The sequence below is a fragment of the Tamandua tetradactyla genome, chromosome 3 (genome assembly GCF_023851605.1).
Source record: "Tamandua tetradactyla isolate mTamTet1 chromosome 3, mTamTet1.pri, whole genome shotgun sequence".
Classification (NCBI taxonomy): domain Eukaryota; kingdom Metazoa; phylum Chordata; class Mammalia; order Pilosa; family Myrmecophagidae; genus Tamandua; species Tamandua tetradactyla.
The window spans coordinates 65,189,016-65,199,037 of record NC_135329.1 but is presented as its reverse complement, the minus strand read 5'-3'; the positions used below and the strand labels follow the sequence as shown (position 1 = coordinate 65,199,037).

Sequence of the window (10,022 nt, the reverse complement as noted above, 5' to 3'; positions counted from 1 at the left end):
TGAGAAGAAGTGGAGAAGGTGGGAAAGTCTGGCTCTCCCAAGGAGCAGCGTCAGGTGAGTCCGTTTCATCCTCCCTCTCATGTGGCCTCAAAGACCAGGTCCCTGCACTTATGTTAAGCCTCCTACATTGTATGCGTTCATTACATAAAATGCCATCATTGTATCACACTCATACACACACAGACTCTCAATATAGGTTATTTGATTATAATATAATATCAGATTCACAATAAATATTTTATAATTTTAAAATATCAAATTCATAATTAATAAATGCATTCTAAATTTTATGTCTGTACCAATCAATAACTTGCAATGTATTTTTTGCCTAAAACCATCAAATTATTTTCTATAAATATATTATTAAACTCTCTTTGACAGTTTTCTCTGAAGCAGGTAATGTCACCTGAAGGAACTTGACACACTGTTTATGGTCCCTGCATGGCCACAGGCATCTGAAGGCAGATCTTCCCTGAAGTCCTCACAGGGAGGGCAGGTCTACCCTGTGCTTCCTGGGCAGAGACACTTGCCTCTTACTCCCTCCTCCCTGCATCTGGATCTGGGAAGAAGTTTTCCCATAACTGTGACTTGTCTTTAAGAAATGAGAATTCCTGTTCCCTATTGTGCAGGCCCAAGCACACCAATTGGGCCCACGGTAAGGGCAGTGGGACCCTTTCAAAACACAACCTTCACCTGGGGCATACCTGGTTCCTTGCAATTTGGAATCTGGGAGTCCAAGATTCCTGGGGAGAGTCTGGGATCTGAGCAGGATGAACAGTGGTGGAAACAACACCCACGTGCTCCTGTCTTTCCTTATGAGGCAATGCACGGCGTATGATTTTTTTTTTTTTAGCATGGACAGGCACTGGGAATCAAACACAGATCTCTGGCATGGTAGGCAATAACTTTGCCTGCCCAACCACCATAGCATGCCCCCTACCATGTATTTTTGCACCATTCCGAGGGTAGTGCATTTTTCCAAGATCTTTCCTCCCCAGATGGATTGGATCTACAGTATTGTCATCAGTTGCCTGTTTCAGAGAACTCTGAAGGTTGTGGATGTTATTCTTGTGTGAAGAGGGGGAGGTGGTTTTGGACAATCATTCCATGAAGGAATCTGTCTCCTGCTTTCAACTGGATTCCACCACTGCCCATAGGATGTTGACTTTGTTTGCTTCCCCCCGAAGATTGTTTCCTTTTGTGGTGAATTTAGCAAGTTGGTATGAATGAATGTATACAATTCTTGCTATTCTTCTCTCCAAGTAGCACAGTGTGATGAACATTTTATTCTGTACTGCATAGATCATTTTTTTGTGTGTGTGGATTCTACATAATTATGGGGGGAAAACCTAAAAACTGACTGGATATCCCCTATGTGATATTCCCTTTTGCAACTTTATGAAACTCAGCATTTAGAAATTTATTAATTATAACTATTTAAACTTCTACTACCTTATTTGGGATCCTATTACAATTGCACCAATTGGAATTTACTTTTGGCTCTATCTTTTTTAATAGCAACTCTGTTTAGAGTTTAAGATTCTTATTTGCTCTGCAACTTTACATATGTAATGTATTGGGTGCCTTCTAATAATTTGCAAGTTTTCCAGATCTCTTGAATTTTTTGTTCATGTAAGGAATGAAAATGATTTTTCTCACATACTACATGTCCAAGACGAGCTGCAGATGGCATTGTAATGCCCATAAATTGGAAACTACAAAAATACCCATCAGGAAGTTAAAATATAAGCAAGTTTTGGCAAATGGACTTATTCAAATATTATTTTAAGTTCATACCAGTAGATCTTTTCTTTTATTTTTGAAAGCTCTTGGAATGCAGTGTATAAGAAATGGATTGGCATTTAAAAAGGGGATTTGTTTTGATGACCAATTTACAGTTCTTCGAAAGAAAAGCAGTTAGCTTTCATCCAGGTTCCTCAGTCAAGTGGGAAGACACAGGTGATGTCTGCTGAATCTCTGTCCTGGATCCTGGTTTCAGATGGTTTCCCCTGGAAAACATCTTCTCTGCATCTCCAAACTTCTGGCACCATGGCAGCACTGAGCTAATTCTTTCTCTTCTGAATTCTCATTATAAGCCTCCAGCTGATTTACTTAAAATGTCACTCATTGAGAAAGGCACCTGAAGAAATAATGAAACAGATGAAATCACATGCTGATGATTTTAGTCCACATCGACAGAACAACTGGCCACCATTACTTGCCCAAGGTGACACTGATTCTCACTACCACAGTGCCCAACCCTCAACTGAAAGCTATGCTCATCCCCTTAAACCACATCTAAATAGGAAACAATAACAGTGTTTTCACCTATCATTGCTAATCTGCCCTTTGTACAACACACTCGTGTTTCCATATGAAAAATACATTGATTCAATCACAATATCACAAAAGCAATAAACCACTTCAGTAACAATAGAAACATAATACACACTCACAAATAGTACAAGTCTCATACAGGACAAGTACAGCCATGATCTGTCCTAAGGCAATTTTCTCCTCTGCCTCTGGGCTTGTGAACTTACAGCAAGTTATCTGCTTCCAATATCCAAAGAAGGAACTGTCAGAGGATACACCAGCTCATTGCTGTAGGGAGAAATTGGAAGGATAACAGGAGTCACTAGACCGAAACAATTCTGGAAACCTGCAGGGAAATCACCATTCGATATCAACCTCTAAGATTCATTAGTCTTCAGGGCTTTAGGGAGCGGAAGTCCCACCCGAAGGTCCTATACAGCAGCTGTGTTGTCCCCAAGCACAGTGATGAGGAAGACAGGATTGGGGACCACTGGGGAGACTACCATTTTCTGGGCACCACCCTCCTTATGCATCTGAGTGCCACAGGGAATTGCTGACATCTCCGGCACATGCTCAACCCCTTCAGATAACTGGTTAGCAGCCAGTTTCTCCCTTTTAAGTCTCATAGAATATGTCCCACCCTCTCCAAAGCCTGTGGCAAAAGAACTCTCCTTGAACTATGGAGACAGAAGGCCAACTCTTTGACTTTCAGTAAACTCCCTCCCTCCATGTGTATCTGTGGGTCACTGTCCTGGCCCAAGGTTTCTGACTTCAGGCTCTAGCTTCCTGAGTTCTTCCTCTGAGATGATTATTTCTTTAATTTCCTTCTTTTCTGTCTTTACAACTTCTTCCAGGCAATGTTCCCAACCTAAATTCTTTGCAAAAAAAATTGTAGTCTTGCTATGTAGCAGAAGGGGTCAAAGCCAAGTGATAATAGGAGCTTTCTCAATTCCTTCTGGATAACTCTCTCTCCAGTCCTGTGTTGTCCTGTAACGACAGACTGGTCAATGTTTGGTGCAGTCCTCATGTGAGGCCTTATCCTCTAGGGTCTCACTCTCTGGAAGCCCAGAATTTTTCACAACATGAGTTTTTGGTTTCTTTGTACTCAGAAGTTCAGTCCTCAGCTTATCCATTTCCTGTTGCATTCAAGATATGTTAACTTAGACACATTTAGAGATGAGTGATCAAAAACATCCAGTGTTCAGTGAAGGAATCAGGGTAAGTGTTTTTGACCTTCCCCATGCACAGGTGAGATTCATCAGGGCAGGGTCAGGACAACTAGTGCTTCTGCGGTGATGGTGGTGAGAGGTGAGGGAGCCCCCTGTGCTCTCTGCCTCCCATGGGTATTAGCAAAAAGCACTGACAACTTACTGAAATTCACACATGAAGTTACAGCTGAGGAATGATATCAATAAAGTGGAGAATGTGGTGTGAAGCACCCTTCCCTCAACCAATGACCATAAATAATAGCGAATATAACCACATTTTGCATTCCATATATATTCACATAAACATACATGCAAGAATGTGTATGCATGTTTTGGTGTGTATACATATAATCCTGGGATTTGGGTCCCTATGACCACATTTCCAGAACCACTATGACCTTTGGTCCCTCATTCAACACTTTTCCTGTCTTAAAGTACAGGAACAAGGAATGAGTGCAGGACCACAAGGAGAGAACTGTGCTCTCTGAGGCCTCAGCCTACATCCTTCTTCCTGGTTGCCCTAATAAAAAGACCTCACTCATCTGCTTTCATTTTACATACAGAATCACCTCCCATATGCAAATTGCCACTTGGGAAACAGACGAACACAAAGCACATATTTCTTTAAATTCAGGTTCCTCCTCAATCTGGATAAGATTCCCTGGGCATCACAGACATCAACACGGACATGGAACGCTTAGGGATTTTCTTCTTTCTGGTGGCAGCTCCCAGATGTGAGTGTCTCAGGGACTCAGATATGAAATTAACAGGGTGATGGAAATGAGAATGTGACTCTCTGTATTTCTTATTCTCAGGTGTCCTGTCCGAGGTGCAGTTGCGGGAGTCGGGACCTGGACTGGTGAAGCCATCGCAGACCCTGTCCCTCACCTGCACTGTTTCTGGATTTTCTTTAACTGACTATTATGTCAGCTGGATCCGCCAGACTCCAGGAAAAGGACTAGAGTGGGTTGGTATAACTGCTGATGATGAGGGAAATACTTACAAGAACCCAGCTCTTCAGTCCCGACTCAGCATCTCCGAGGACACCTCCAAGAATGAAGTTTATTTAAAGCTGAACAGCCTGAGCACCGAGGACACGGGCACCTATTACTGTGCAAGAGACACAGTGAGAAGAAGTCAGGGTGAGCCCAGACACAAACCTCCCCTGCTGGCAAGAGGGCACTGGGCTGCAGGAGGTGCTCGCCACCAGTAGAGGGCATGCAGGGACCATCGTGGCTTTGCCTGGGTTTCCCTCTTCCTTCTTCACAATAAGTAATTGCCAGAACAGCTGTTAGATCTTGTATAAGCAGTGCTATGATTTATATAACATTCAAACTCAGAAAAGTTTTTCTGTTACCAAATGCATCTTTTAATTTATACATAGACATATATTTAATACAATTTTGTGTAAATTTTGCAAATGTGACTGAAAATGTGAAATAAACTTGCATGTGCACACCCTGTGAAGCTGTTTGTCTTGATTTAAATCACATTTCTCAAAATGTTCAGTCTAATAATCCCCCCACCCACCATCACACAGTGTAGGAAGCAGACTTGAAAGTAGGCAGGCACCCCCCCCCTTCTTCTGGTTCAGCTGCCTTCTCTGTGGAAAATCCCCAAACCGCCCCTGACCTTCAGGAACAGGTGAAACTGCAGGCAGGTGAGATAACACACCTGGGATGGGGACCCTCCCCTAACAGCTTATCTGCTTCTGAAACCCGTGTCGTGCCTTACACTAACCAATCATTTTTCCTTTAATATTGCTGATCACCATAATAAGCTTACCTAATTTCTATCATGCAATACGGTCTATAAAATTAAGGTGCCTTTTATTCAGGGCTCAGGCTTTCAGAGGCTACTTGGCTGAGCCCTATGTCCATAGAAAATAAAACCTACTTCCAGAAACTTCGAAGCCTCAGCCAGGTTTATTCTATTTCTATATAACATTCGAGGAAACTTAAAGCCTTGTCCCTTTTTTGCACAACAATAGGGCCTCATATCCTCCAGAGAATGAGGAGAATGGAGGAAAGCCTGGCTCTCGGAAGGCACATGTTTTAGTACATATGAATATAAATATCTAATAGAATTTTATGTAAATTGTGAGAGTTGTCTCATTTCTGAATGTGTCTGAAAATCTGAAAAAAAAAACTTCCATTTATCCTTCCCGTGAAGGTGTTTCTTTCAACTTAACTCACTTTTTTGAAAATGTTCATCAAATAATCCCCACCCACCATCACATACAGCCCCAGAACCTTAGAAGAAGTGGAGAAGGTGGGAAAGCCTGGCTTTCCTAAGGAGCAGCATCATGTGAGTCCATTTCATCCTCCCTCTCACGTAGCCTCAAAGACCAGGTCCCTGCACTTGTATTCATATCCTTACATATCGTAAGTCCCTACATAAAATTCCATCATTTCTTCAAACCCACACACATACAGGCTCATGACATATATCATTTAATTTATAATCTAATAATAGGTTCAGAATTAATAATTAACTTTCTAATCTAAAATAATCTGGTTCACAATTAATCAATACCTTTAATTTTTATGCCTATAACAATTACTTGTAACACATTCTTTCTACCTAAAAGCATCAAAATATTTTCTATAAATATAATATTAAGTTCTCTATAATAGTTTTCTTTGAAGCAGGTCATGTCACCTGAAGGAACTTGACACACTTTTATGGTCCCTGCACAGCCACAGGCTACTGAAGGCAGATCTTCCCTGAGGTCCTCACAAGGAGGGCAGGTCTACCCTGTGCTTCCTGGGCAGACACACTTGCCTCTAACTCTCTCCTCCCTGCATCTGGATCTGGGAAGCAGTTTTCCCATAAGTGTGACTCATCTTTAAAGAAAGAGAATTCCTGTTCTTTATTGCGCAGAACCAAGCACACCTACTGGACCCATTATAAGGGAAGTGGGACACTTTCAGAACATGACCTTGACCTGGAGTATACCTGGTTTCTGGCCAGTTGGACTCTGTGAATGCAACATTCCTGGGGAAAGGCTGGGATATGAGCAGGATGGACAGTGGTCATAACACCACCCATGGGCTCCATCCTTCCTCATGAGGCAATGCATGGCCTACCACATATTTCTGAACCATTTCCAGGGTAGTGTCATTTGTCCCAGATTTTCCTCCCAAGATGCATTGGTTCTACAGTAGTGCCATCAGCTGTCTATTTCAGAGAACTTCTCCAGGTTATGGATTTTATTCCTTGGTGAAGAGAGGGGAGGTTTATGACAAACATTCCGTGATGGACTCTGTCTCCTACTTTCAATTTGATCTCAGCACTGCCCATAGGATATTGGTTTTGTTTGCTTTCCCCTGCAGATTCTGTTCTTTTGTGGTGGATCTAGGGCATTGGTTGTGGATAAATTTATACAATTCTTTCTGTGATTCTCTCCAAGAACCAGGGAGTGATGAACATTTTGTTTGTTTTGTTATGTTTAATGTTTTAGTGGATTCTACGTAGTTATGGAGGAAAACTTGTAAAACTAACTATAAATGACTCGTGATGTTCACTCTAGCAGCATTATTAAGCTCAGTTTAGAAACTTATTAACTGTAACCATTTAATACTTCCATATTTGGGATCATGTCATAATTGCACCAATTAGCCTTTTGCTTTGGTCATATTTCTTTTTATAGCAACCCTTGTCTCAATTTTAAGATTTTCATTTCCTCTGTGAATTCAAGTATATGATTTTTTGAATAACTTTTGATAATTCGCAGAGTTTCCCAAACTCTCTCTTTTGTCCTTCTAGAAGGAAATATCAAGTTTTCTCTCACATACTACAAGTCCAAGATGAATTGCAGAATGCATTGTAATGCCCATAAATTGGAAACAACAAAAATACTCATAAACCAGTTAAGGCATAAAGAAATTTAGGCAAAAGGATTTATTCAAATACCATTTCATATTCAAACCAATAGATCCTTTTCTTAGTTTGCTAAAGCTATTGGAATGCAATGCATATAAAATGGAGTATCTTTTTAAAATGTGATTTATTTTAATAACAAATTTTCAGTTCTTTGAAGGAAAGGCAATTAGCTTCTACTGAGTTCCTTTGTCAAATGGGAAGGCACAAAGTGAGGTCTGCTTGATTCTAGTCCTGGCTTCTGGTTTCAAACAACTTTACCCAGGACTTTTCCTCTTTACTTCTCCATACAGTCTGTCCCAATATTTGCTCTGAGCTCATTCTTTCTCTTTGAAATCTCATTTTAAGCCTCCAGCTGTTGAAATTAAATGTCACTCCTTGAGGAGGGCAATTGCAGATGTAACAGAAAAGAAATGAAATTCACATGCTGATGATTTTATTCCACAGCAACAGAACACTTGGCCACCATCACCTGCGCATGTGGACACCTAATTCTAACTACCACAGTGCCCATGCTTCAACTTAATATCTATGCACATGCCCTTGAACCATGTCTAAATCGGAAGCAATAACAGACATATTTTTCACCTAAGTATGCTCATCTGAAATTTGTACAACATATTGAATAATTCCATTTGCAAAATCTATTCCTTCAATAAGAATATCAAAAAAATCAGTAACAATAGAAATTCAGTACAAGCTCTAAAATAGTACAAACTTCATACAAATCAATTATAGGCATGATCTATACTAAGCAAAATTCTCCTCTACCTCCACATCTGTCAACTTAGAACAAGTTATCAGTCAACTTAGAGGAAGTTATCTGTTTCCAATATGCAAAGATGGAACAGTCCATCATCAATATCCAAAGATGGAACCATTATACCATTGCTGTAGGGAGAAACTGTAAGGAAAACAGGGGTCCACAGAACTCAAAAATTCAGGAAACCTGTATGAAAACCATGGAAACCTGTAGGGAAAACTCCACTAGATTTCAAACTAAACAGGTGATATTTATTTAATGCATAAGAATAACCTCCAGAATAACCTCTTGTCTCTGGAATCTCTCAGCCATTGGCACTTTATTTTGCCTCATTTCTCTCTTTTTCTATTTTGGTCAAGACGGTTTTCTCAATCCCTTGATGTTGAGTCAGTGTGCTTCTAGGATTTCTGTCCCATGTTGCCAGGAAGTTCTACAGCCCTGGCAGGCATGTCCCACATAGAGACGGGGAGGGCAGTGAGTTGTTTGTTCATGTTGCCTGAGAGAGAGAGAGGCCACATCTGAGCAACAGAAGAAGTTCACTTGGGGGGTGACTCAGGACTAATTTTAAGTAGGCTTAACTTATCCATTTGGGGTTAAGTTTCTTATGAACAAAGTCCAAGATTGAGGGCTCAGCCTATTACTTGGGTTGTCCCCATTGCTTGTGAGAATATCAAGAATTCTCCACCTGGAGAAGTTGAATTTTCCCCCTTTCTCACCCAAAAGGACTTTGCAAATACTTATTTTATATATTATTTAAATCTGGGATTTATCAGGGCATCACTCTGGACAGACCTACAAAATCTCATGCCCTAATCAAGGTTCCAAGTATTCCAGCATTCAATTAAACTGTCCACATAAGCTATATTAGGAAATGCACTAGTCAAAATATAAATTTTGTACCAAACAAACATCTTTTCCTTTAGTCTCATACATAAGTTAAAGTTTCAGAATATTAATTACCATCCATTTTTAAGACCCTACCTTTTTGACATTCCTTTGTTCTTTCTCATGCAAAACATTTTTAAATTTGTACATTTATCTAACATCCTTATACATTCAATGCATTCCTAGATTATACCATCTCGAGTCTATCTCGTCTAACTTTCCTTCTGATTTCATTTGTGTCCCCAGGCCACCTCTCTTTTTGTTCTCACATTCAGCTTCATTCAGTGTTCTAACATTGTTGGATTACAGTTAGATAACATTATGCTATACATTTCTGAATTTTTACTATCAGACCCGTTGAACAATCTGCAAACCCTCAGTTCCAATTACCCAATATCTACCCTATTTTTATCTCCTGATGATCTCTCTTAACTGAAATTATCCAAGTTCATTCCTTAATCTTAGTTCATATAAGTGAGACCATACAGTATTTGTTCTTTTGTTTCTGGCTAATCGCACTCAACATAATGTCCTTAAGGTCCATTCATTTTGTTACATACTTCATAACTTTATTCTATTTTACAGCTGCAAAATATTTCATCATATGTATATACCACAGTTTGTTTAGCCATTCCTCTGTTGACGGACATTTTGGCTGTTTGCAACTCTTGGCCATTGTAAATAATGGTGCTATAAACATTGGTGTGCCAATGTCCGTTTGTGTACTTGCACTCATGTCTTCTGAGTAGATACTTAGCAATGGTATGGCTGGGTCATATGGCAATTCTATACTTAGCTTCCTGAGGAACTTCCAAACTGCCTTCTATCATAGTTGTGCCATTTGGCATTCCCACCGACAGTCTATAGGTGTGTCTCTTTCTCCACATCATTTCCAGCAATCGTCATTTTCTGTTTTATTGATAATGGCCATTCTGGTGGGTGTGAGATGATATCTCTTTGTGGTTTTG

At 40.2% G+C, this 10,022-nt stretch overlaps 1 pseudogene across 1 annotated transcript; it reads left to right on the top strand.

The window, feature by feature from the left end:
- The first annotated feature begins 4,145 nt into the window (after window positions 1–4,145).
- LOC143675596 (Ig heavy chain V region PJ14 pseudogene) lies at window positions 4,146–4,737 on the top strand (annotated as a pseudogene). Its single transcript, XR_013171665.1, has 2 exons — window positions 4,146–4,258; window positions 4,340–4,737. The product of XR_013171665.1 is annotated as an Ig heavy chain V region PJ14 pseudogene (transcript).
- Window positions 4,738–10,022: the final 5,285 nt, after the last annotated feature.